The sequence below is a fragment of the Manis pentadactyla genome, chromosome 3 (genome assembly GCF_030020395.1).
Source record: "Manis pentadactyla isolate mManPen7 chromosome 3, mManPen7.hap1, whole genome shotgun sequence".
Lineage (NCBI taxonomy): Eukaryota > Metazoa > Chordata > Mammalia > Pholidota > Manidae > Manis > Manis pentadactyla.
The window spans coordinates 8,039,494-8,065,044 of record NC_080021.1 but is presented as its reverse complement, the minus strand read 5'-3'; the positions used below and the strand labels follow the sequence as shown (position 1 = coordinate 8,065,044).

At 49.8% G+C, this 25,551-nt stretch overlaps 1 long non-coding RNA gene across 1 annotated transcript in view; it reads left to right on the top strand.

Annotated features, from left to right (window-relative positions):
- LOC130682795 (uncharacterized) overlaps window positions 1-25,551 on the top strand; it is a 109,861-nt gene that overhangs the window by 70,807 nt on the left and 13,503 nt on the right. Inside the window, exon 2 of the long non-coding RNA XR_008996119.1 lies at window positions 1,629-1,735. This is a non-coding gene — a long non-coding RNA (uncharacterized LOC130682795). The remainder of the gene's footprint in view (window positions 1-1,628; window positions 1,736-25,551) is intronic.

Below are 25,551 nucleotides of genomic sequence, written 5' to 3'. Positions count from 1 at the left end.
CAAGAAAGGGCTGGTGGTGGGGGTTATGGGTGTGTGAGTGGTGGGAGAATGTGTAAAGTGAGGGAGAAATGGAGAAGGATGAGCAGTAAGACTGTGGAGCTGAATTAGGCATGTACAGACGAAGGCATCTGGGAGGTCCTAATGCCAATGGGCCCCCATCCCCTTACAGAGGCAGGTGCACTGAGCCAGACTCTCTTTCAAGGGCTTTCAATATAGTGACCCATATTATGCACATAACATTATCACCATTTGCCCATGAACAAACTGGCACAGAGAAGTAGAGTCACAGCCTAAGATCACACAGCCAGGAAGTGGTGGCTCTGGAGGCAAAACAAGTCTGTGCCCTTGACTGTGTTGCTCTACCACCTCTTGAATGGACTGGAGGGGAACGGAGAATAGTGGGCAAGGGGCAAAAGGAACCCTGCTTAGAGGAGCTGTGACCAATTCTCAGGTATAAAGTCGATCTTCCCAGCCATGAAAAGCATGTCACTGGAACCACAAGCTCCCCTGTGTTCCTAGGGGACAGTCCCAGGCTGTAGTCCTGCAATAAATCAGGTGGGGTTCCCACAGCCCACGAGGAATGATTGGAAGATTCTGCTGGGTCTCAAAGATACTCCAGAAATGCAGCATCTGATATAGCAACAGCGCCCTTGCTCTTTGTCATCCCGGGGCCCTGGCTGTCTCTTTGTTTATGATTACTGATGGCCTTTTCACAAAAACAAGCTTTTCTCTGTCTTCTGAGGGCTCGGCTTCCTGCTGTTGGTTCTCACCTGAAGCCATAATTTTCCATTTGTGGCTCAGTAACCATCTCCCGGGTGGCTAATTATGGCCCATATGTTCCTGAGGCTGGTGTGCTGGAAAGGCAGACTGGCATGCTCTGACGTCTGCCTCCTGTTCCCATTTCTCCACTGGACTCTTCTAGCATCAGAACTGTCCTCCACCGCTTCTCCCCTGGGCCTCGTGAGATGGCTTTCCTCCTCAGGTAGTGTCTGCTTTGCAGATGACCCCGCTGGGCTAAATAGGGCATTCACTAGTCTGCCTGCCAGCATCTCTGTGTTGACCAGTTGGCAAAAACCAACCCCAGGGCAGTTGATTTCTGCTGTTTAAGTTCCATGCAGGTGGGTGATGAAGTGGAAAGAGCTTTGGCCTGGGATTTGGGGAAGTTGAGTTCTGCTCCCAGCTTTGCAGGGGTATTGCTGTTATGATTCTGAAGAAATCCCTTTACATTTCAGGTCTTAGTTTTGCTTAACGTAAGAAGAGAAATTTTGGTTAGGTCAGCGGTATCCAACCTGATTTCTAGGTGTCTGAAAAGGTAGTGCTGGGCATGGGCATGCTTTAAAATGGCTGTGAACTCCCTCTAACTGCAAACTCCTAGAGGGAAGTGATTGCCGCTTATTCATCTTTGAGTCTCTTACATAGGACAGCATTCAGCACAGAAGGTGCAAACAATGAATATTGAAATATGAGGGCCTTTCAGAAAGTCCGACAAAAATTGTTCTTTGGCTCTGATGAAGCTGAGCAGGCTAACAGAAACCTTGGATTCTTTAATGATTAGCATTACATAAAAGATGTATCACTCATGGGTTTTTTTTGTCTCTGCATAACTGATTTCTGTGTAACTTAAACAGGAAAGGAATCCTTGAGAAATGCTCTGGCTAGACTGAGGACTGATAAAAAAGGCTGAAAACCAGGCTAAAAAAAATGACATCAGGAACCAAGGCATCTACGACCACAGGTGAGTTTCAATATTCAAGATGATGGGTCCAATGGACATGCAGATATCATGTGACTGCCCGCCTCTTGGGTGGGGGATGGGAGGTATCCAGCTTCCTTACGTTCCTGTGGACTTTGTCCTCCACTAACACTATCACACAGTTGAGGGATTTCTGCCGAACAGGGAGGAAATTTGGATTCTGGGTAGCCCCCAAATGACAAAGCACCATTGTACCTATAACTCTGGCCCTGCTGTACTTAGCTGGAGCTCTGCACAGTACTTACAGGCAGCTTTGGTAAAAGGCAATGGGGAAAGCAAACTCACATGTACATTTTGATATAGAAAAACATCTGTGTGCCTGGAATCCATGTGAAAGAAATTGTAACAAGATGCTTGTTGGATGAAGACAAACCCAATTCTAGTCTACAACGTGGAGGTTTTCTACCAAGACAAGGAAAGGGGAATCACCTGCAGAGTTGCAGAACTCAGCTCTTCTGTGTCTCTAGTTGCTCAGTGGGAGCTCCAGTGACTTCTCTTGTCTGTTCTCTCCATTTCTGTGAGCCTCATAGCCCCAAACTGGTTTATGTCCCTGGGATGTGAGACCAAATGAGATAAGGGGTTCGAACATTATCCACAACCCTAGGTGTATGCATATTCCTGATAACAATAAACAACAATGTCAACAAGGCCAATATCAGACTTGGTAGTTTTCTGGACAGTGTGGGTGGGGAACCACTAGAGGGGAAACACCTTCCCTTTTCTTCTTCTCACCAATATTCTTTGTACATGTTTTGTCTCTGCAGTTGATATATATCACTTGCAGCTGCCCAGTATCTTTTGAACAGCCTTACTACATCTTAATTGTTTTTCACATGATGACTCCTGCCTTCTCAATGTAGAATCCAGAAAATTTGCATCTAGAGGCTTGCATTCAGCTAGGGTAGTGGCAGGTCCCTGTAGTTGGATGTACTTGTTTGAGACTTGGAATTAGAAATGAGCATTAAGAGGAAGATCCTTGTCCAGAGAGTGGTGCAGAGCTATCTGGTTCTTTAGGGGCAGCAGCGATGGGACTTCTGTCCTTCAGTCCTGATCATCACAGCCGCTATATGGCAACAGTTGTGATGTTTTTGTTAGAGAATCCCTGCACGTGTGTTTGGGCTTGGTTGATTCAGAGTGCTTTCTTTGCTCTTCTCAGAGATATTTTGAGCCATCTAGTAGCCTATAATATATTCCTTTCATGCTTACTTTAGGCAGAATGAATTCTGTTGTAGCTAAGAACCCTCCCTAGTATAGCATTATATCTGGAGTGGGTTCTAAAAGTTATAGAACCTTATATTGAATATGAAAATGGCTTAGTAGAAGTAGTTGGGCATCAGGAGACAAGAATTAACCCAATATCAGCTGGAGAGAGGATGGCCTTGGCTTTTGCCTGCTTATCCGTGGGGACACTGACCCCTGCCGATGGCCAATGAGGCTGTAGGGTTAAGGGAAATGGTAGGAAAAGTCCTCCCCCCCCAAAAAAAAAAATTCTCTTCCTTGTCTCAGGCAGAGTTTGGGTATCTTTTTTGTGCCTTGGCTCCTGATGATAACCATACCCTCAGTATCTTTCCTTCTATCCCAAGTGACCTATGTATATATGTGTGTATGTGTATATATGTATATGTATACCCCTTCATTGAATGAACATATGTATATTCATATATCAGTATATCCCTTTGTTGGTGCTAGTTGTGAGATCAATAAAGATTTAACCTCTTCAAAAGTAGATATATTAGTTCTTGAAAATGTGTAGACAGATAAAAGCTTATGGAGGAGATACAAGAGAGAGGAAGAGATACTGAAGGAGAGAGAAAGAACAATAAGAGGAAGAGACAAAGAGGCAGAAAAAGGGCCCTGGCCACTTCAGAAGTGATCCCCAGTGAGTCAGCTCAGTGGCTGCCAGCCTCTGCTGTGGCCTCATGTCCCCACCTCTGCTGTCCATGCCCTGGGTAGGCCTTTTTGCACACTGAATCAGGGCTGGCCTGTGTGACCAATAGACTATGGTGATGATAACAGTGTGGGATTCCAAGGTCAGGTCATAAAGAGAATTGCAGCCTCTGCCTTGGCCTCTTAGGTCATTTTCTCTGAAAGAAGCCAGATGCCATGTGAGAAGGACACGCAAGGCACTCTGTGGAGAGCCCTGTGAAGAGAAACCATCCTGGCAGTTCTCTGCTGGCCATGTGAGTGAGCCTCCTTGGAAAAGGACTTTGTAGCCTCAGATCATCACTTAGAGGGCCTGGAGCTCCAGCTGAAAGCTGACGGCAATCACCCCCCAAGAACCTGAGCAGGAACTGCCCATCCAAGCTGCTCCTGAATCCTTGATCTGCAGAGCAGGGAGAGAGAACAAATGATTATTATGACTTTAAGCCCTTAAACATCAGGCTATTTGTTACACAGCACTGGATACTTACTATAGTTCCCTTGTCGTCCTTCCTTTTGGTAAAGATGCTCTGGCCTCCAAGGTAGGGGTACAGTGGAGATGTTTGAAAATCTGTCTTCTTCCTGCTGGGGTTACTGTTCTACTTCATAGCTCCACTCATTCTCCACTTAATAGAAATTCCTCTTGGGCTCTGGTAGATAACGGAACATTATTTCCGGTTTTCAGTATTACTGCAACTTTAATTCTCCTGAGTCTATTTTCGTGAGTATTTCAACAGAAAGGAGGATGAGGATGAATCAAATGCTGTCATCTTGCTGTTATTTTAACCAGGAAATCAAAAATCTATAACTGCCTCTAGGTGTTTGATTATGCATTCCATCAGTACACATTTTTGAGCACATATTTCTCCAATACATTTTCTTGCTTGTTCCTTCATTTATTTATTATTTACACGTGCCTTTGTATTATCATATATTTTTAAACCTACATAAAATATACATTTAGAAAATATGAGATACAAATAAATAGAAAGAGAAGTTCTAATATTTTCTTTTTTTTACCCAAATGATCATCTTGGGATAAATTTGGGATTTACTGCTGATAAATGTGCCCCTTCTCCCACTTGGGAGACCTCTGGTCTCTAATATGGTTGGCTTTTTATATTCTTGTATTATCTGTATGTTCTTGAAGGACAGAGTCCTGCCTTATTTATCACTTCCAAGATTTCAGGGTTATTGCTCTGTTCATACTTCTTAAGAGACAGAATAAAGAATGAATGAATACATGATTGAATGGTGGACTTTGACATTTCCCAAATACAGAGCCCCTCTGCTACACTTATGGAGAGTTGCCTCTGTGTTGGGCACACCCTTCCAGGTGTGGACTTATTTCTAAGCCAAACTGCATTCTGTTTTCCCTACCCATCCTGACCCACACGCTGACAGACCTAGGCCCTCACTCGCACACACCCCTGAACACAAGTTTTCTCCTTTTCTCTCAAGCTATCTTCCAGGCCTGGCTCTCTGGCAAGCAGCCATCACCAGTGGAAGCTTTTCAAGAAAGCACTATGTGTGTGAGGATATTCCAGGCCCTGCACTGGCTTTCCTCCCCAGGACTCAGGCTGTCTGGGTATCTGTCTTTTTACATTTCCTGGAGCTGAGGAGTTGTGGCAGACACAGTTATAACCAGCTGGTCAAGTGTGTTTGTTCAGCTGGGCATCTCTCTTCTGTCTCAGTTGACTGAGCTCTTCATCCCCTTTGGGGACCCAGAGTGACCTAGTGAGTTGGAGTCAGTGTCGCTGTGTCCCTGAGGCAGCCCCCCTCTCCACTGCCATCACTCTCTTGGCCTGGGGTTGTGTAAGCAGCTGGAGCCTAGGAGAAGGCACGAAAGGGCAGCTTCTCTGTGAGAACAGGTAGCTTTGGTCTCTGTGAGTGTGTGTGTGCACACGCATGCATTTGGAGAATTATGGGAGGGTATACTTCGCTAGATTTAGAAGGTCTTAGATTGATCTCTGATGTCTGGATTCTTTCATTGTTGGACTTAAGCCAAGACAGCTCAGTCAAGACCAGTGGATGGGACTTCTTTGAGACATACTGGAAACATACACTTGCAATGTGGTGTTATAGTGAACATGTTTTGGCTGCCCTGAAACTTTAATACGGGGATGGGCAAGGTCAGGCCCCCAAATCTTAGTGGCTTAAAACAACAAGATGTATTTCTCATTAGTGTTGTGTGTCCATCAGGGGACATCTGGGAGTTGGCCCCACTCTGGGACTCAGGATGACAGGGAGGCCACCGTTTGCCCGTAGCATGGTAGAGGAGAAGAGAAAGACAGGCGAATCCCACCCTGCTAACAGGAAGACTGTTATCTGGAAGTCCCACAATCACTTCTACTCCTATGTCAATGGCCAAAGCAAGTCACAAAGCTGTTTTCAAGGGGAATAAGGAAGTACAATGTCTCCATGTGATCAGGAAAAGAGAACTAGAATAAATGTGAACAGTGCCAGTGACACTCACCATGTCCTTTCCTGTTGTTGGAGAATTTTCTAGTTTCTGAATTCTACTTCTCTCAAACAGGACTCAGAAATTCACATGGCAGGCAGAACAGTGGTTCCCCAGAGATGTCCACACCCTAATCCTCAGACCCTGTGGATATGTTCTACATGGCAGAGGAGATTTTTCAGATATGATTAAATTAAGGGTCTTGGGACAGGGAGGTCATCTGGCATTATCCAGGTGGGCTCAGTGTAACGCAAGGATCTTCACAGGGAAAGAGGGAGGCAGTCACCCAGAGGTGGGGTCCCTGATGCAAAGAGAGCCATGGTCAAGGAATGCAGGCACCCTTTAGAAGCTGGAAGAGTGGAGGCCTATTCCCAGGGGGACGGTCTGGAGTGGTCATTTCTCTCTGCAGAGAAATGATCAGATCTCTGAAAAAGGCTGAACTAGGGAGTGAGATAATATCATTCACTTTGACTTTATGTTTACATTGAATCACTTTTCTCTTTCTACCACATTTGAGACACATTTGATTATTTGTCCAATAATAAAAATCAACAACTTGCCTTTGGTGTATGTTACAGTGTACAAGAGACTTTCACTAGTGTCCTGACTTCTGATTCAGAGCATGGTGCAAAGAGACCATCAGAATTGGTGCTGCCCCCATTTGATGTGTGTTCCAGTCTCTGCTGTATGACGGACAGCCACAGGATCCCAGCATCCCAGTGGCCTAAGGGGACAAGTGTGTCCCCATGTTCATGCTACTTCTCATTGCCTGTATCTGCAGTATCTGGGCCGACCCTGACTGGGCATAGCAGGAGGCTCTGCTTCAGACATGGGGGTGACAGAGCCTGGCTCTAGCCTGCAGGTTGAGCTCAGGTCTGTGTACCGGGCTTGAGGCATGGAAGCTCCCCCAGGGACGTTCAGGTCGTGATAGGTCACCAGAGTCCAGAAACAAGCCCAATGGCAGCCCAATCTCATTTCAAGTCTCTGATGCTCTCATGACAGCTAATGTCCTGTGGCTAAAGCAGGGCCTGGGTTAAGGTTAGGCAAGAGTGTGGCAAAGGGGGTGAGCAGAGTCTGTGACTGGAGCATCGAGAGTTGGTCCTAGGCCAATCCTCCACAACAGAGAAGGAAACAGGCTTTGGAGAAGTAAGTTGTTTTTCTGGATCTCATAGGCCATTCGTCTTTTGAGTTAAGGCTGCCTGTCTGTTCGTCACCCAGCACTGCCCCCAAGGCAGTCCTCAAGAGGCCTCCAGCAGGTCACCTTCTGTGCACTTCACCTCGTTTTGTCTGGCCTTGTCTTTCTGCTTCTGGAGGTTTATTTGTTTTCAAACCACAGTGTGTGAACAACTCAGTTTGCCATTTATCCCTCTGGGGGAGCTCTCTCTCTCTCTCTCCGATCAATTCCATACCCCTTTCTGGGATGACATGTCTTTCTCTGGGCCTTTGTCTACTCATCTGTGAAGCGATCGGGTTCTCTGTCTCCTGGGACGGGGCAGCAGCTCCTACATGCAGAGGGTTTGCTCTGTGAGCGGTTTTCAGGCTGCTCTTGTTCTGCAGTGCAGCACCCTCCTGGCCAGCAGGCCGCGGGGTGACGGCCTGTCAGAAACGTGAGCCATGCTTAGGCACATTTCGAGCAGGGACCGCCTACGAGGAAGGAAAAGGTCAGCTCCGAGGGCCCTGGGTCGTTCAGGCCTTATATGGAGTGTTGCGGGAGGCCCTATAAAGTGGATGCTTGTTCTTGGGGGAGGGTCTAGAGCGATCCCAGGGTTGCGAGTGGCTGACGACTGGTATACACGTGGCATGGAGAAGAGAAGAGTGGTGGCAAGTTGGGTTTTCCGGTCACCATACTTAATTCATGTCAATAAGCATTTCTTGAGCCAACAATGCTCTAGGGCCTTTGCTGGCGACACAGACAAATAGAGACCCTGCCTCAAGAGGCCTAGTGTTGAGCAGGGGAGATGAGGGCATTTAATCAACAGTTTACTCTCTTCAAACCTGACAAAAGCCATGCAAATGGGAGCAAGGGTTTGAGGGATATTCTTAACAGCCTTTGGGCTTGTCTGAAAAGGGCAAGCAATTCTTTCCCAGTCTTGCTGCAAATAATGAATGGCTGTGTTGCATGGGAACCCTGATTTCCAACTCTTTGTGTTCAACAAGGGCAAGGGAAACCCTAAGAGGGAAAGGTTTGGGAGGAGCGCTGTGGGCATCTTTCTCTCCTCCTGCAACCTGCTCCACCCTCCCGGAAGGGGAGAAGGAAAAATGATTTGGATGCAGTGCAGCAAGGAGCCAAGCAGGGTGCAGAGTTCCTGGTGAGCTGCTGGAACTGTGGTGGGACCTGGGGCTTGTCTGGGATCCGAGGCCCAAGGATATGACGTGGTTTGGTCCTTTGTCCTTGGGTGTGGCGGAGACGGGAGGTGCAGCTGCTGGCCTGTTAGCGGCGATGGTGATGACGGCCAGTGAGGGGGTGGGTGTCAACCCGGCAGAGGGGAGATGCAGAGGGCTGGACCAAACAGGGCCCTGGGGGTGATGGCCGGGCATTCAGAAGCATATCCCAAGTGGGCCTGAGGAGGGCACTGTTGGGGAGTTCAGGCTCCCAGCTGCGGACTGTGTGGAAGCATGCTGACATCTGTTGCCTCCAGAGAGGGTCCCCACACTCAGTTCTGGATTAGGGGAATCATGGCCGGGGGTTCCCCGGAGCAGCTGGGCAGACATCTCACCAGGATACTCCAGACAGAATTCACTAAAGGGGATCTTCAGGCTGAATCCAGCCTGTCGATGTGCTGCTATGTTAAACCCAAACAATTTTCAAAGCTGAGAATTAGCTGGAGGAAAGAAAACGGAGAATAGAGGTAAAAAAAAAATCTGGATTTCAATTTTTTTTCTTAAAAATTGAGTTGAATTGATTCCCAGTACAATTGGGAATCCTTGGGCCCACATTCCTGTTTGGCAACAATTTCTCGGAGCTGAGTGGTGGTCTCTCCCTTTTGCTATGGCTGGGGATCCCAGCTGCCATTGTCCCCACAGATCCTTCTGCTGTGCAGACTCGCTCAGCTTTCTTCCCAGTTTACCTGATTGGATCCAGTTGGGTTTTGGAGTCTGCAGCCCGCTGCTCTGCCTGGAACACTGGGTTTAGCCTCTCCTGGCTTAGAGATGCCTTTGAGATTTTTAATGTAAGTAATGACTCCTCCAGAGAGATATGTACTGCACTTCAAGCTTTAGCATATAATCACAGGTGGTTCCCAGACCCCTTAGAGCTCGTTAGAACCTGGATCCCACACTAAAACAGCCTACTTTGAAAAAAAGAATCTCGTGGTTTCTTGGAAACTTGGCTTAGAGGCAAGTTTATAAAGCATGACCCTTTCCCCTGTCTGTGTGCAGTGTCCCTCTCATTTCCCTTGCCTTCTCTCCTCCTACATGCCTTGTACCCCTTTCCTGTGACCCTTGGGGGTCAGGCAGGCAGGTGGGAAGAGGTCGTCCTCCTCCTGTGCAGGTGAAGACTGTGAGTGCCCCGTGCAGAGCTGCCGCCGGGAGGCGGAGGGCTGCTCAGTGCTCTCGGCTTCTGTCTGAGCTCCCTTCCCACTATCTTCCATTTGCCAGTCAGTTATAAATAGCACAAAGATGTTATTTCCAGCTTGGAAGTGACATGTACTGTCAGCAACACCACAGAACACTTCATTGATGTTTTTAGTGGGCTGGGGAAAAGGAAATAAGATTGCTTATTTGCCTAAAGCAATGTGCAGTGAACTGAACTCCATTGACTTCCCATGGGACTCTGTGCTTTTCCCAAGTGAATGGATTTTCAAATTTGGAACACAGGTGGCCTTCAGGCTGAATGGCCACTGCCGTCTGCCTCTCTGATTAATTCAGTCCTTACTGCAGCCCAAGGAAGACTAAGAGTCTGAGCTCCCTCAGTGCACTGGCCTGGGAACACTGTGTGAGAAGGGCTAGCAAGGTGGGAGGAGAGGCGACTCCTAACTGCTCTGGGGGCCTTGTCTGAAAAGGATAAGCAGTCCTTCTGTCTTGCTGCATGTCAGGGTGGAGAAGGCATTTCTCCTCAGGCTAAGCCTCCCAGCAGAAGAGGAAACCCCAGCCAAACCTTGCAACCACAGGGAGCGGGGCTGTGTTAGACATGGGCTGACTGGGGAGTCAGGAAAATAGATGGCAGCAGTGGAAGGAGGGCTGCGTGCAAGCCCAGTGAAGAAAAGGCGGGGCACCCGCTCCTGTCGCTGGGCCTCACACATGGAGCCTGGTGCAGAATGCTGGAAGGCAGAGGACTATGTTCAGGCCTTGTTCGTAGTCTGAGAAGCTTCCTTACCCTGAACTGCTAAAAATGGCCAAGAGTTGCCCAGTGCTGTGTACTCAGCAGTCCTGAGCTGCCCTTCCTCGACCCTTCGAAATGCCCCCATTGGATGGATGGGAAAACTGGGATGAGAGGCTAAGTCACTGACTTGAAGTCACATGGTAGCACATGGCTGAAGACACCAAGGAAATAAGACAGTTACCATCTCAGCTTTGGAGAAGTGTTAAAATGAGCCTGTCAAGGAAGCCGCTTCTCCTTTTTGGGTCTCAGCGTCTTCAAGTGTAAAATGAGGAGTTGGGAATTTCCTAGATGTTGTCTTCCTACCAGACTGTGAGCTCTGCGGGGACAGGGTCTCTTGCTCAGACCCTGGGGCAAGGGTTTGGGGGCAGTTAGTTGATGGGTAGGTGACCCCAGGAGGCACTGGCCTGAGAGTGGGAGGGGACTTAGTGAAAGGACCAAAGCCAGGACAGGGGCATGAAGAGTTACTGCTGTTGGAGCTGTTGGGGGAGAGGCGATGTGTATTTTCCTGGGTCCTTGTCTTCCCCCCACCCCCACCCCCTGTGACAAAGAATCGGAGGGCGGAGACACAGTAGTGAAGCAGAGTATAAGTTTTATTTAAAGTTACTTAGAGAGAAAGTGCGGGCGACCTCAGAGAGAGGAGCGCCCTGAGAGGTTGGGGGTTCCCCCTTTTAAGGATTTTTCAGGAATGTGACAAAGGGCTGGGGTGTGGACTTGTTAAGTGGTCTCAAGTATCTTTGATGAGAGTTAAATTTCTTATCAGTCCTCTAGGTAATTCTGAAAAATCAGCTTATCAATCAAGACTGTCTGCCCTTCCTCCAAGGTGGGCAGTTATTTGTTGTTTGCTAAAGAGTATGTTAAGAATCTTTCTTCTTAACTTCCTGGATGTTTTCAAAATGCAATTCTGGCTTTAAGGTGGGATCTCCCTGTCTTTATTATGCTGTTTATAGGTGGGCCTCTTAGCAGGCTAGAGTAAATCTTAACAGTGATCTAATTGACACAATGAAGACATGGGCTGTGCTGATACTTTTCCTTATCTGGGGAATATCCAAACATTCAAGGCCAAGTTGTTCTTGACTTTTTGAGCTTTAACTGATTAACTCTGAGTCTTTTCTGGCTTTCTAGTTTTAACTGGTTAACTGAGTCCTTTCTAGGGGGCTTTACTGACCTTGTTCTCTTTCCACCCTGCTCATGTCTATTTTCCTGCTTCACAGAGCCGGGGAGTCTGTCTGTCTATGGACCCCCGGAGACTGCTTCACACACACCCCAGAGCTATCCCACGGCAGGCCGGGAGGCTGGGCTCTTCACATCAAATCCGTGTCTGGTTGGCCTGCTGTTGCTCCTGGAAGACTGATTCTCTGGCACATCCAGCCTGCCCCGAATGCCTCCCCAGGTGGAGAGGCACAGGGAGCTGTGGGCAGGAGGCCCTCGGTGGACTTGGGATCATGAATGAGAAGAAACAGCACCTGTGTCTGCAAAGGGACCATCTTCATTTCACCCACCTTTGTGACCCTCACAGGACATGCTGGGTGCATTTGTGTTGAATGAATGAGTGAATTCTCCCTCCAGTTCTATGGCCTCTGGCACAGTAATACCACTGGGTAACACAGGATGTGAATAACAGAGTTTAATGAGGAGCTGCCCTGTAACAGTGCAGACCAGGGCACATGGGGGGCCGGACAAAGGGATGGAGGAGCCAGGAGGCTTTCTGTAGGGGTGGAATTGAGCTGGACCATGAGGGGTGGCTGGAGAAGGAGGCATGGCAGTCGGGGAGAGAGAGACTCCTGGGCACTCACAGAGAGGCAGAGACAGCGTGGTATCCAGGCAGACCATTTAAGGCTGCCCTGGCCCTGTGCTGGGCCTCTGAGGGCTCCAGCCTTTGCTTGCTGAGGGCGGCCTGGAGCCAGCTTGTGGGTAAAATTGCAGTATTTCCAGAATCTCTTGTCTGGCTTTAGTGCATCTCCCTGTCAACAGGCATTCCTAAGGGGTGGAGAGCAGTAGTTCATCTCCACATCAATGGGTGATTACCTGGGTGACTGAGGACTTACCTGAACCTGAGAGGTTGTGGTGGGAATTTGCTGGCTTCTGCTGGAGCAGGAGAGAGAGAGATGGCCCCTAGACCACTGTTTGTAAGCAATGAATGGGTTTTAAACTTTATTTCTCCCATTGACTGGTTTTGGTTTCAGCTGGGTATTTTTCCTCGGGATTTCCTCTCTCTGGAGTTACACAGCCCCACCTCTGTCCTGCTCCTTGGGTGCCTCTGTCCTGCTTGTGATGGCCCTGGTGTCGGGCCCTCCTTGCAGCCTCGCCTCTGTCCTGCTTGCGATGGCCCTGGTGTCGGGCCCTCCTTCCAGCCTCACCTCACCCCTCTGACTCGGGGAGCCTGGGTAGTGAAGGAGCATGTGCCCTGGAGCCTCCAGGTAAGGCCACAAGCCTGGTTTTACTGGTTGAACACCTCTGGGAAGTGACCTCCCTACCTGAGCCTCATCAACAAAATGAACAGCACCCGCCCTCTTGTGTTGTGAGAATCGTGCAAGCTGATCTTGTAACCGGCTTAGGGCAGGGCCTGCCCCCAGCATGGGCCGCTCCAACTGCTGCTGGTCAGCAGGTCCTTTGTCCCTTGCCACGGCCACAGAGGTGCAGGAACAGGCTGATGTTAGGGACACGAGGTGTTTAGTGCAGTCCTTGCCCATCACATATGCACTACATGGCACTTGTTGCCATTATTATTTATTTTTATTTTCCAAATGCTGCTCATTAGGGCGTGACTTGGTTTCCCAATGATCACGTGTTGACCCCCCCCCCCCCCCCCGCCGCCTCAGCCTCTCACCCCCAGGGTCCACGACGGCCCCCTCAGCTCAGTCGCAGGTGTCCGGCCCGGGGCTCTGCCCACAGTGTGGCACTGTGTGGAGCAGGGGGAGCGAGGTTTGGGAGGGCCGGGACTTGTGTGGGAGGCAGAAAGGAAGTGTGGGTGGGGAGCACGCCCCTGTTGGTGCAGTGGCATGGGGGTGCTCTGCCTTCTCCTGCTGTGCGACCTGCACACGTTCCTTGCCTCTCTGAGCCTCATTTTGCTCCTAATCTGAACAGGGGTCCATTGTACCTATCACCTGGGACTGTTGGTAGTGTTATGCGAAGATGACAGGCAAGGTGCCAGCCCAGTGGTCGGTGCCACCTCGTTTGTTCCCCCTCCTGAGAGGAAGAGGGGAGGAGGCAGTGGCCTAGGAGGTGGGGATCCCGGGACTAAAGGAGGCGAATGGTGCTTGAGTAAGACTTGGTTCAGGGGGCTGCTGCTCCCCGTGGTCTGGGGGAGCTGTTTTACTGCTCTGAAGTGGTTCCTTATTGGGAGCATGTCTCTAATAATCTCTTGCTTGTTACTTTCTTGCAGGGTTGTGCCTAATGAATGAGCAGGTGTTTTGTAAAATAATGCAGGATGCACATGTGAAGTATTATCATTGTTGCTGTTGCTACTGTTTTCTTTGTATTTATTTATTTTTGTCTAGCAACCCTTTCTTTTCAATAATAACCCCTGATTTTCCTTCAGATAACAACTGCTCCTTGTTCTCAGTTCCCGTAATTTGGACGAGGCTTCCCTACTCTCAGGGTTTCAGGAAGGACCCAGGAGTGGCCGTTTGTCAGATCCTGTTTCTCTGGACTTAGCAACTGGCTTAGGGATGGACACCATCCCAGGTCAGTCTCATGGAATGTAGTCCTATGATGGAACAATCAGGAGCAGGGACTTTCTGTGTGATCACAGGCTGCAGGGATCTTGTAGGGAGGTGGTTAAGGTGTTGTTAGTTGTGTGGACTCTGGAATCAAATTTAGATTCTTATTCCGATTCTTCTAGTTAGTAGATGTGTGAATTTGGGCAAGTTACTTAACTTCTCAGTGCCTCAACTTTGTCATCTATGAAAGGGCATTAAAATAGCACCCACTCTGTGGTATTGTTGAGAGAGGTAAATGACTAAATGATTAGAAAATATTTAAAATACTGTCAGGATTCAGTAAGCATTTAATCAGTGTTAGCTAATATTAGTTGTTTGGTTAGCTTGGAACTGCCAGCAGACAACGTGAGAAGAGCATCTCTGTCTTTGAAGCCAGCTCACATACAAGACGTGAGGAGACCTAGTCCTGATGCTCTCGCTGGAGCACCTGGATCCACCCATGCCTGAAGCCAACAAATGCCTAGAATTTCTGACTTAAGCTGCTTACAGTTGAGTTTCTCTTGCTTGCAACTAGAGTTTTAGCTGTTGTAATGCATATTTCCACATAAAAAAATTGACTATTACCAGCACATTAGAACGTTCTGTCATTCCCTTTTCTCTTCACACTAAAGTTCAAATTCCTTAGCTAAGCTTCCAAGATTTTGTGACCAGGCCCCTGCCTAACTTGTTGGCCTCTTGTTTCTCTGCACTCACTTGTCCTCTACTTTACAGTCTTTCCAAACTTGCAGAGCCTTAGGCGCATCCTGCTCCCTCCTCCTCTTGACTTTGCACATACACATCCCAGTCCTGGGGGTGTCTTTCCCCACCAGGCTGCCCCTTCAGTGTCCTTGCTTTGAGAAGCTCTGCTGAGCGTGAGCCCTTCCGAGTCTGGAATAGCTTCTCCTGCTCTATCCCTGCAGCGATCCTCGCTCAACACACATTCATGGGAGGATTCACAAATGCTGTGTGAGTGGGGTACAGAGGATGAAAGACAGTTGCCCAAGTGCCGGCATTTTGATACGCTAAGAGCTCCTAATGTGACTTACTAAAGGTCAAGCTTGAGGGAGCCAAAGGAGGCGGGCCCTTGGGAAGCCCTGCAGTCGAGGTCCTTCTGGAAACCTGCTGATGGCTGGTTTGGCCGTGTCACCTACAGTGAAGCGCACTTCCATCTGACGGGTGCTTGATTTAATAAAACTCCCAAACTCCTATCAGCCCTGACATGCCCAGGGAATAAGATGGCAAATTAGAGAGATGGAAACTCCACTCTGGTGCAAGCCAAGATTTAAAAGGCTCTGGTAGCCCTTATTTATGGAGTTTGGGTTTCTCTTTAATCCTTGGGTGAGAATGGGGCAGCTTGGAGCCCTAAATTCTAATGAATTTTGTGCTGTGTTCTCCTTTCTGGCATGTAGTGCTTAATAAATGCTCCCATCTTTCTAGGGGAAAATTTCTCTCTCTGCTAATTGCTGTCAACATCCATCAAGATCACTGAGAGAGCAACCTCCCAGCCGGAGGGCCCTTGGGCCTGAGCTCCATCACTGGGAAACAGTCTCTGAGAGGTGGAGGGACCCACAGGGGCTGCACCTACTGGCATCTCCACCAAGAGGTGCCACAGAGGCCTGCACAGCAGGAGTTGGCATCATGGGCTTGCATGCTGTGTACCTTGCAGCCACAGGCCCAGAGGGGCCTAAACAACCACCACGGGGACCCGGGGGTGCGTGAGCTATGGGTCACCACGTTCCATCAGCCTCTTAGTCAGACCAGTCCTAAAAGGGGTTCTGCTGATTGGAAAAGAAAGATCTGAAATGCAGATCTAGTCCAAGCCTCACCTTTAAGAGGTAAATGGAGCTCAGGACTAGTGTGTGCGTGTGCACATGTGTAGCAGGTCAAAGAGAAAACCAGGCTCAGACCTGGGACATGAACCCGTGTCTCCTGACGTGCAGGCAGCATTTCTGTTTTGTTTTCTAAAATTTTTAACTCCCCTGTGCACTGTTTCATACTTTAGCTAATGTCTAAGCACCCAGCCCCAGTGGAGGTCAGCCTTCAGGACTGTGCAGCAGGGAGAGTGACAGGGATGCAGCATAACTTCCACATGACTCTTGTTTACTCAGTGAATATTCTGACTGCATGCATACTATGTGCTGAGGGTCCAGGGCAAAACAAGGCACAGGTCCAGATCTTAGTGAGCTTGGATTCCAGTGGGGAAGATGAGGAAACAAATAAACAAATTAACATAGAAATAAAATAATTATGAGCTTTCTTTGATGCAATGAAAGAAACAATGTATTGCGATGGAATGTAATGGCAGGCCTGGAGGGGTGTGTGGTGACTTCACAGGGCAGTCCCGGATGGGCTTCCCCTGGGAGGGGCCGTCTGAGCTGGATGGGAGACACATTCTGCAGAGGCCTCCGGGCAGTCCTAGTGCCATCCAGGAAGGGCCCTTGTAACCCACTGGCCTCTGTGCTCCTTAACCTCTTCCCTCAGTGATTTCCCCAGCCATCTCCAGCCACTGCCCCGATGGCCGTGCTCTTATGCTTGCACCACCTCTGGAACCTCATTTAGAATGTCCTGCTCTCTGGCTTCCACCACCCATCCTTCTAGATGCCATACTTAGTGTCCTGGCACCAGGGTGACATTAGAAGCAATCTGATCGGAAGTCCTCCCTGCATCAGCATCTGAATCTCTCCTTTCCCACTCTTTCAATGGACGGTGGTCCTGCATCTGTCAAAGAGCCCACTTGGGTTATAGGACTTTACTCCTGTCCTGGGATGATTCCTGTGCTAATCGCTCCCACGCTGACCACGCCTGCATGAGCTTCTGTCACTCTCCTCTGCTCTCCTTTGTGGGGTCACCTCTTCAATGTCTTTTTCTTCCTCACCCCCCGTCTCCTCTTCTGCCTCCTGCACCTGGGCTGCAGCTGACCCACCGCTCTATGCAACCGCTCAGGTCGTCACCGCCTCCAAGCTGGCGAGTCCAAGGGTCCCTTCCCTGTGTCACCTTAATTTCCTAGGAACATTCCACATGGCCAGTTGCTTCGGTTTCTTGAAACTACTTTTAGCTCCACTCACACAGCTCTCTCTGCTCCTCCTCCTCCTCCCTCCTGGGCTGCTCCCACTCAGTCTTCTCTGATGGATGCCCTCCCCTGCCCTGGGTCTGGAGGCTGAACCACCCCAGGGCTCAGTTCTGGGTCCCTTTATCTTCGTCACCTACGGTGACCTCATCCAGTTCCTGGCTTTAGATACCAGCTGCATGATAATGACTTCCAAATTTATATCTCCAGTGCTAACATCCTGACGCGGCAGACTCACGTATCCTGCTGCCTGACATCTCCACTTAGATGACTAATGGGCATCTCAACTTAACATATCAAAAAGTGTCTTACTTTTCTCACCTTACCTCCAAAGTTGTTTCTCCCTGGCTTTTCGCCGTCTTGGTAAATGTCACCATCTTCTTCTCCCCCGTTACTCACGCCCAAGTCCCAGGAAGCATCTTCAATTCGTCTTAGCACTTCACCCCCATGTCCATCCCCCGAGTGAGACCTGGGGTTGCTTTCCTTAAGAGAGGCTCTGAATCTGGCCACTTTTGCTGCAGATGTTCCACCATTATCCCTGGAGCTTTGCAGTGCTTTCCCAGCTGGTCTCTGGCCTGCCTGTATTCTGTCTAGACCCTGTCCTTTATACAGCATACTGAGTGCTTTTTGAAAATTGTAAATCAGATCTCATCACTCACCAACTTAAGGACTTCCACAAAATTCCTCACTGCAGTTCAATGTAAACTGTTGGCCATGCCTAACAAGTCTCTGCAGGCGCTGCCCCCGCCTGCCTCTGGCTTCGTCTCGGACTGTGCTAGCCTTCTCTCAGCACATGGTGTTCACTCCGGCCTTAGCTTCTCCTTTCCTGCCTTCCCTCCCTCTCCCCTCCTCCCTTTCTCTTCCTTTCCTTCCCTCCTCCTGTAAATATAAAGACTGTCTCCACCTGATAGCCTGTATTCGTTTTCTATTGCAGGGTAACCATTTAGCACAAACTTAACCCACACGGAGAGTGGCTTCATAAAGCTGGCCGCCCCCCTCGTCTCCTTCCCCATCTGTCTCAGGGAGTCAGCCATCTTGGGGCTGTGGGGTGGGAGACAGGGGACAACTTAACAAAGGGGCCTGAGAGGGAACAGAATAAAGCTATCCAGAACCTTCTTCCTGCCCTAGCCTCTTATGCAAAAATAACACTCTCTGACTAATCAGGGGCTGGAAGTCATAAGGCTGTAGAGGACAAAGGGAAACATTAATGTTACATGAGGATAATAGCACCCATCGAAAGCTCCGTGGTAAGGAGTCACTCTTACCCTGTAATTGTCACAAGGCTGTGTCAGCGCTAGAGGCAGGGAATCACTTTCAAGGGCCTGGCAGGTCCGTGGGATGCTTGCACATGGGTCAGCCCAGAAATGGTGAAGGGCCAACTTCTGCTGCAAGCACAGCAGGTGCTTGCTGCTGGGGTGGTGGGGCAGACACGGGGTGGGGGAGAGATGGGCAGGGAGACCAGCCTTCCCCTGGCGCTTCTGTGGTCGGGCAGGGTGATGGGCAGGCCACGCAGCCTTCAGCACCAGCTGTGCACAACTGGCAGCTCTCCATTATGACCAGCTCTTGCTGACCGTCTGCCTGGAAAACATTTCCTCTCCCTTGCTCCCTGGGTAAGCCCTACAGATTCTTTCAGCCTTGACTCAGACAATACACCTTCCAGAAAGCCTTCTGATTTTTCTTTGCCAGATTGGGAGAAGGGTCTCTCCATACATCCATACTCTCCACAATGTTCTCTCTTCTACAGTATTATTTGCAGTTTACACTTTCTGAGCTCTTGGAGGCCAGGAACAATGTCTCTCTTTTTTCTATCTCTATTGTATCAACACTCAGCACAGTGCTTGGCAATTAGCAAGTGCTCAGTTTATGCTAATGTAGTGAATTCCTAATGCAACTCATGGTGATCCTGACATTTAGCCTGTGAAATAGGCATTGTGACCCCCATGTTTCAAATGAAGAAGCAACATCATGGCATTAACATACCTTGCCCAGGGACACCTGCTAATGAGTCAGAGAGCTTGGATTTGAATAATGATTATTATATTGATACTTTCAATTTACTGAACACCCTCTGTGTGTCAGGCACTGTGCTTGGTTCTTCATATGCATGATCTCTTACCCATCCTCATGTTAATCCTGGAAGTCGTATATTATCTGCATGGTGTGGATGGAAAAATTGAGGATTAGGGAGGCTTATTACCTTCCCAAGGCTATACAGAGGGTGTAACAGGGAGATGGGCTGGGATCCAGGTGTGTCCGGTTCCAGAACCCACGCTCCTTTTGCGGTAGCATGCTTGCTCCCTGTCTAGTGGGAAGCAAGGTGGGTACAGCAAGGGGACAGCAGGAGAAGAGGTTGGTGAGTCCTGATAGGATGGCTGAATGTCCTCTACATCAATGTGCAACGTGAAGGGACAGAGCATTGTATAATCTCTGCTGACAATGACCTGACAGTAGCTTGATCAGTGATAGAAGATCACTAAAAGAAAGGGTGTGTCCCCAGAGGTCACCACAAGAAAAATTGAGATTTAGAGAGGCAAAAGTGGTCAGTGTGCAGGACCAGGAGACGGAGGGCCTTTGGGAGTGAGTGTGAGTGCCACTGTTGTTTCTTGCTGCTTTCCTGCCAGCCTTGGGGCTGCTGGGGGCAGGGTCTTCACCACCACATCCCCAGCATTGTGAGGGGCACATAGTGGACAGTCAAGAAGGATGGTCTGGGGACAGAAATGCACGCATGAACACAATCCTTCTGCTTACTAAAGAGGTGTTCTTTTTGTCTGGCACTGAAATGTATCCCTGGGTTTTCCCACGTGGAGGTGAATTCCATTTGACCTCTGGTAAACCATTTTCTATTTGTTGTTGTTTTTCCATGCTGCATGATACTCGTGTTGCTTTTTTTAAAAAAAGCTTTACTGAGGCATAATTGATACACAGTAAACTGTACACATTTAAAGCCTACAATTTGATAAGTTTTGACATATGTATATACCGGGAGACTCTCATCCTAACAAAGATAATAAACATACTAATCACACCCAAAAGTTTCCTCATGCCCCTTTGTGCTTTTTCTCTTTGACCCCTTCCTGCCATCCTGTCCTCTGCCAATCACTGATCTGCTTTCTGTCACTACCCATTAGTTTGCATTTCCTCAATTTCTATACGAACAAATCATGCAGTAGTCTCTCTCTCTTGACTGGCTTCTTTCGTGCAGTATAATACTTTGAGATTCATCCACGTTGTTCAGTGTACCAGTAGTTCATTCCTATCTGTTGCTGAGTGATATTCAATTGTATGAATGTGCCACAATTTGTTTATACATTCAACTGTTGATGAGCATTTGAGTTGTTTCCTTTTCTCAGCTATGCAGGTAAAGCTGCAATGAACATGAACATAAAGTCTTTATAGGAACACATGCCTTTGTTTCTCTTCAGTAAATACCTAGGAGTGGAGTGGCTGGACCCATAGGGTAGATATATATTCAACTTTTTAAGAAATTGACAACTGTTTTCCAAAGTGGTTGGACCGTTTTACTGCCCCACTAGCAGGGTATAAAAGTTCTTGTCCCTTCACATCTTCACCAACCCTTGGTATGGTCAATTTTCAAAATTTTTTCTGTTTGAGTAGGTGTGTGGAGTATCTCCTTGTGCTGTTAATTTGCATTTCCCTAATGACTAATGATGTTGAGCCATTCTGTGACCATGAGGGTAGGTAGCATGAGGGACATGCCATCACACTGGATGGCATGCTGGAAATATGGGGAGATCTTGGGTCCTTGACAAAGTCACTGAGCTGTGACTTCACCAGTCCTGGAAAACCTATTTGAGACTTCGATTACGTGCATGGACACTTCCTCATCGCCAAAGCCATTCTGTATCTGGGCTTTAGTAGAAACGTTGTCTCTAGTTTTCTCGCTTGACCCAACCTGCTGCCCATGAGCTGGAGGGGCTTGGAGCAGCACTGCCTTCAGCCCTGGAAGTTCTCCCTGGTGAAATGGTCCTTATGACAAGGGCAAGTTCGTACATTTTGATAGCTCTGTACAGGCTTTTTGCATGTATTATGCCAGTGCATGTCTTTAAGCCCCTAATGTTGCAGCATGATCTTTGTTTTATGGATGAAGAAACTGGTATTTCATTCAGATTAAAGGGTAACAGCTTGAGATAACAGCTTCAAGTGTGACTCCACCCTGGGGGTTTTGTTAGAGCAGCAATCAAGACTTTGGTCCTGAAATTTCAGGCATGAGCCAGCAGGGCAGGGGCCAGGGAACTGGGGCTATTTGTGTGCCCCTGAAGGGACTCATTGAGCACATTGTGTGCTATGCTGTGTGGGTGGACCTGGGGCCAGGAATCGTGGGGATTTTCCGAGAGCCTTATGGGCTGTTGGAGAATGAACTTTTGTGATTTTTTAGAATAGTGTGTAATTTCACAGAGAGTCTGAGGAGTTGCAGCAGAAAAGGGGTTGCTTCTGATTTGAGAGGCATGGTCTAGTCTGAGCATCCCTGCATCGTAATGGCATAATACTTGCAAAAGGGCTGCACAGAACTATTGAAATGTAAGACTAAGGATATCTCTAGCACCTATGAAGGGGCTTTAGGGTCAGTCCCCTGACTCACATGCAGGTGATTTGTAAGGAAGTGCTCTCTGGAGAAGCCGGTGAGGGGAGGCCAGTGGGACTGGGAAGGGAAGGCATCTGGCCAAGGTCCTGAGGAGGCCGCCCTACCTGATAGCCCAGGGAGCCCTGGGGTGAATGTGTGCCTCCTTCCCCAGCACCTGCCGTCATTGGCTGATGGCCCCCAGTGAGGAACACGTGCTCCCAGGCCCTTCCCATGGTCCTTGAGCTCAGGGCAGGGGCTCCAGTGCCCTGTGGGGTGTCCTCTCATGAAATTTCAGGTTTGGGGTTGAAAAAAGAAGCACACCAAAACCAGGGAACAGGGAAGGGCACCGTGGAGAGAGACCTGAGGGCTACTGTGTGAAATGAGGTGTGTCTGCCACACATGAGGACTCCCCCTCCCCAGATAGGTCAGAAAACCGAGAACAAGAGATACACTCCCCCTGTGGGTGTGAGGTGGAAAGTAAAGGAAAGATACAGCCTAGAAGGTAAAGTTTAATGTTGAGATCAGCTCTCTTACTCCCGACATACATACCCTGGACAAAGTAATTAACCTGAGCCTCAGGTCCCCATTTGTAAAATGGGGCCAAACACTGGGGACAGTTCCAGGGCTGCTGTGAACATTATATCAGATAAAAAGCTGTGTAGACCATTGTTTAAATGTGAGAAACGATACTCTCTGAACAAAGGATGTGCTGGGATGCTGATGGCCATTTGGGGGGAGCCTCTGGTGAAGGCACGTGTCCTGATTTGGGGGCCCACCCAGACAAGTGCAGTTGCCTGCAGAAGGAAGTGCAGGACAGCCCCTGCGTGCAGGCGCTTTGCTGGCAGCTGTGCATACACTCCTTTGCTGTGTCTTCTCTATGACCCTGTAGTCCTTGTCGCTTCTGTTTCATAGACAAGGAAACTGCAGCTTAGGTGGAGCTTTCTGGGTATCTCCCCTCCTCTCCAGATCCCTGCCTCTGTGTCCCCGGAGCTGACCTTCAGGCCCCACTGGGTCTTCTGCTCTCTGGCTTCTGGTTGGGCTTGTTAGTGGGAAGCGGGGATGGGGGCTGAGGGGTAGTGAGGGGGGAGGGGAGGGTGGGAGATGGGGCTCCTGGCCTTTCTGCTGAGGGTTGGCTGCATCCCTCTCTGGAAGCTGCCAGGCTGCCCTCTCCAGACAGTGGCCTCACCCTGCACCCCTAGGCTTTGGGCTATTCAGTGTTCTTTCCTGTCCCTGGGCCTTTAGGTGTCTTCAAACCCTGCCTTTCCACCTAAGTAGTTGTCTGTTAAACTCTCCTCAGGGCCCTATCTGTGTGCCGCCTATTACCTTCCAGTACATGGGAACCAAGCGGTAGGCCCGTGGTCCCGTGGCTGGAAGAGATGGGCTGGGGTTGGAGCTCGGAGGTCCTGCTGTGAGCCGTGCTTGTTCCATCGTGTCCTGGGACTCCTGACTGGGCTGTGCCTGGACAGCTGTCAGCAGGCTGGTGAGCCGGAGAAAGGCATGGTCCCAAGAGCCTGCTGTTCTTGTCCACATCAGTGTGTCCTTGGGTCCCATCGGTGTGGGGAGGATCACTCTTCAGGGGAAGAGAGGCCTTGGTGGGACTGTGACAGATGGCCGACTCGCCTCTCATCTGGGACGTGCAGTTCTGTGAAGGCTGCCGAGGTCCGCAGTGGGAATTCCCTAGGGTCCGCCGTGGCGGGCCAGCTGGGGGCACTGTTGGCCATGACAGCCCTCTGACTCTGCAGTGACGGCCCCTCAGGCAGGAGGGCAGCCCCGCTCGCTGCCCCGTGGGCCCCTGTGCAGAGGCATGCGGTCTGCAGGGCCCAGGTGCCCTGGCCGAGAGTGCTGAGCTGGGCAGGGAAGCTCCTGCAGGGACCAGACAGGCTGTGCTGAGTGTCCAAGACAACTGCCAGCGCTCTGGCCCAGGGTCTCTGGAGGTCTAGGACATCAGGAGCCGGGGCGGCGGGTCAGGAATGCAGGGCCCCACTCCTCGCTGGCTATTTGGTACCCGGCAGGTGCCTCTGCCTTCAGGGGTGATTCCCTGTCACAGAGAAGGAAAAGGGATTTCAAGGGCTTAAGGGGAAACTACCACCACTCGCCGATATTGGTGAACATGTGTCTGTCTTTTCAAGACAGTTTTTTTTCCCCTTCCTTGAAGGAAACTAGCCTTGTATACAAGATACAAAGGGAGTTTATGTGGGTGCCTGTGAGGTTGCTGCAGAGAGGCAGGGCAGGGAGGAGAGGGAGACACAGGGATGGGGCCAGGGAGGGAGTGAACAGAAAGGGCGGTAGGACAGCAGACGGCCTGAACAGGACCGCACAGAGGCCCCGGGAAGGACAGCACTGGGTGGAGCCGAGAGGGGGCTGAAGTGCGGCTGAAGGCAGCAGGGGACGCCCTGAGAGGGGGCCCGCGTCCCAGGGCAAGGAAGCCCATCACAGCGTGAATTCAGGCTCCTCTCTGAACTCACTTCAGAGAGAGGGGCCTAGAAGACCCAGGGAGAATATTGGTAAGATCAACTTCATTACAAAGCAAAAGTTGATTTAAATATTTAATTTCTTGAGCAGTTTGGCAAATGTTATATACAAAAGTATTTTTTAAAGGCATGTCTGTGCTTCTGTGTGGCCCAGCCGATAAAGAGCATAGGACCAATGCCTGGCAGTTAGAGAGAGCTGTCACACGTCACCTCGTCAGCCCCTGTGTCTGGAGCCACCCAGGGCGCTGGGCCTGGCCTGAATCGTGGTGCTGCCACTCTCAGACTGTGTGGCCTCGGGCTAGTTGCTTAGTTTCTCTCAATTCACTTTATCCCAAACATGGGTGTCTTGCTAATGGGTTTCAGCCCCAGACACATTCACTATGGATTCAATGTGACCAAAGAGATGACAGTAGAATGTTCTTGGGGTGAAAGGGTTATACCCCACTTTATTCCCACGGTGGCAGGTCAGTCACTAGAATCCCGTCCACTCAGAATCCCATCCACTCAGAGCGAGTCTTCATGCAGCAAGCCAGGCTCTGCCTCTGGGCCTCTCCACCCCCGCAGCCGTCTCGGTCTCTGTCCTCGGCACTGCCACCACTCCAGCCCCTGCTCTGCTCTCTGCAGCTTTGAAGCCCTGCCACCAGGTCGCCCAGAGCACTGGGCGGAGCTCTTTATATAGAGTCAATAATGATGCATTGCCCACACGTGTGCAGTGAGCTAGCCAACCAGGGCCAGGTGAGAACCTGGGCCACAGGAACCTTCACTTTACCCACAGCGGGGCGTCCTACAGAGACATGCTGAGTGCCCCCATGAGAAGGAATGAGTTTGTACCTCAAATTGTGAGCTGGGTTAGCCGCAGCTAGGACACAGACATGCGGGTCCGCTGACTCCCTGGGCGGGCATTGCCCTGCCCTGTGGAAGGTGCTCCTCTTCTGGGCTCTGTGGTTCTGTCCTTACTGCCCCCAGCCAGGCAGGAAAGGTGAAACAAGGCGAAACCGAGGCCCGGGATGAAGCGCTAAGGCACCAAAACATGTATCTCCACTTGTCTCTGTGTTCGGGGTCCTATCCAGGGAGCATGTTCTCAGAAGCCAGAGGTCGAAAGAGAAAGCACAGCTCTATGACTGTGGGTGAATAATTTATACTTTCTAGAATGGGTGGCCTCTGGTAAACTGTTCTGGGCATCAGGGCTTCTAACTGAGGCCAAAGCAGGTCTGCCCATCCCTTCCCTGAACTGAAGAAAGCCAGGCCTGCAGAGGAGATGAGCCTGGCTTCTCGGCC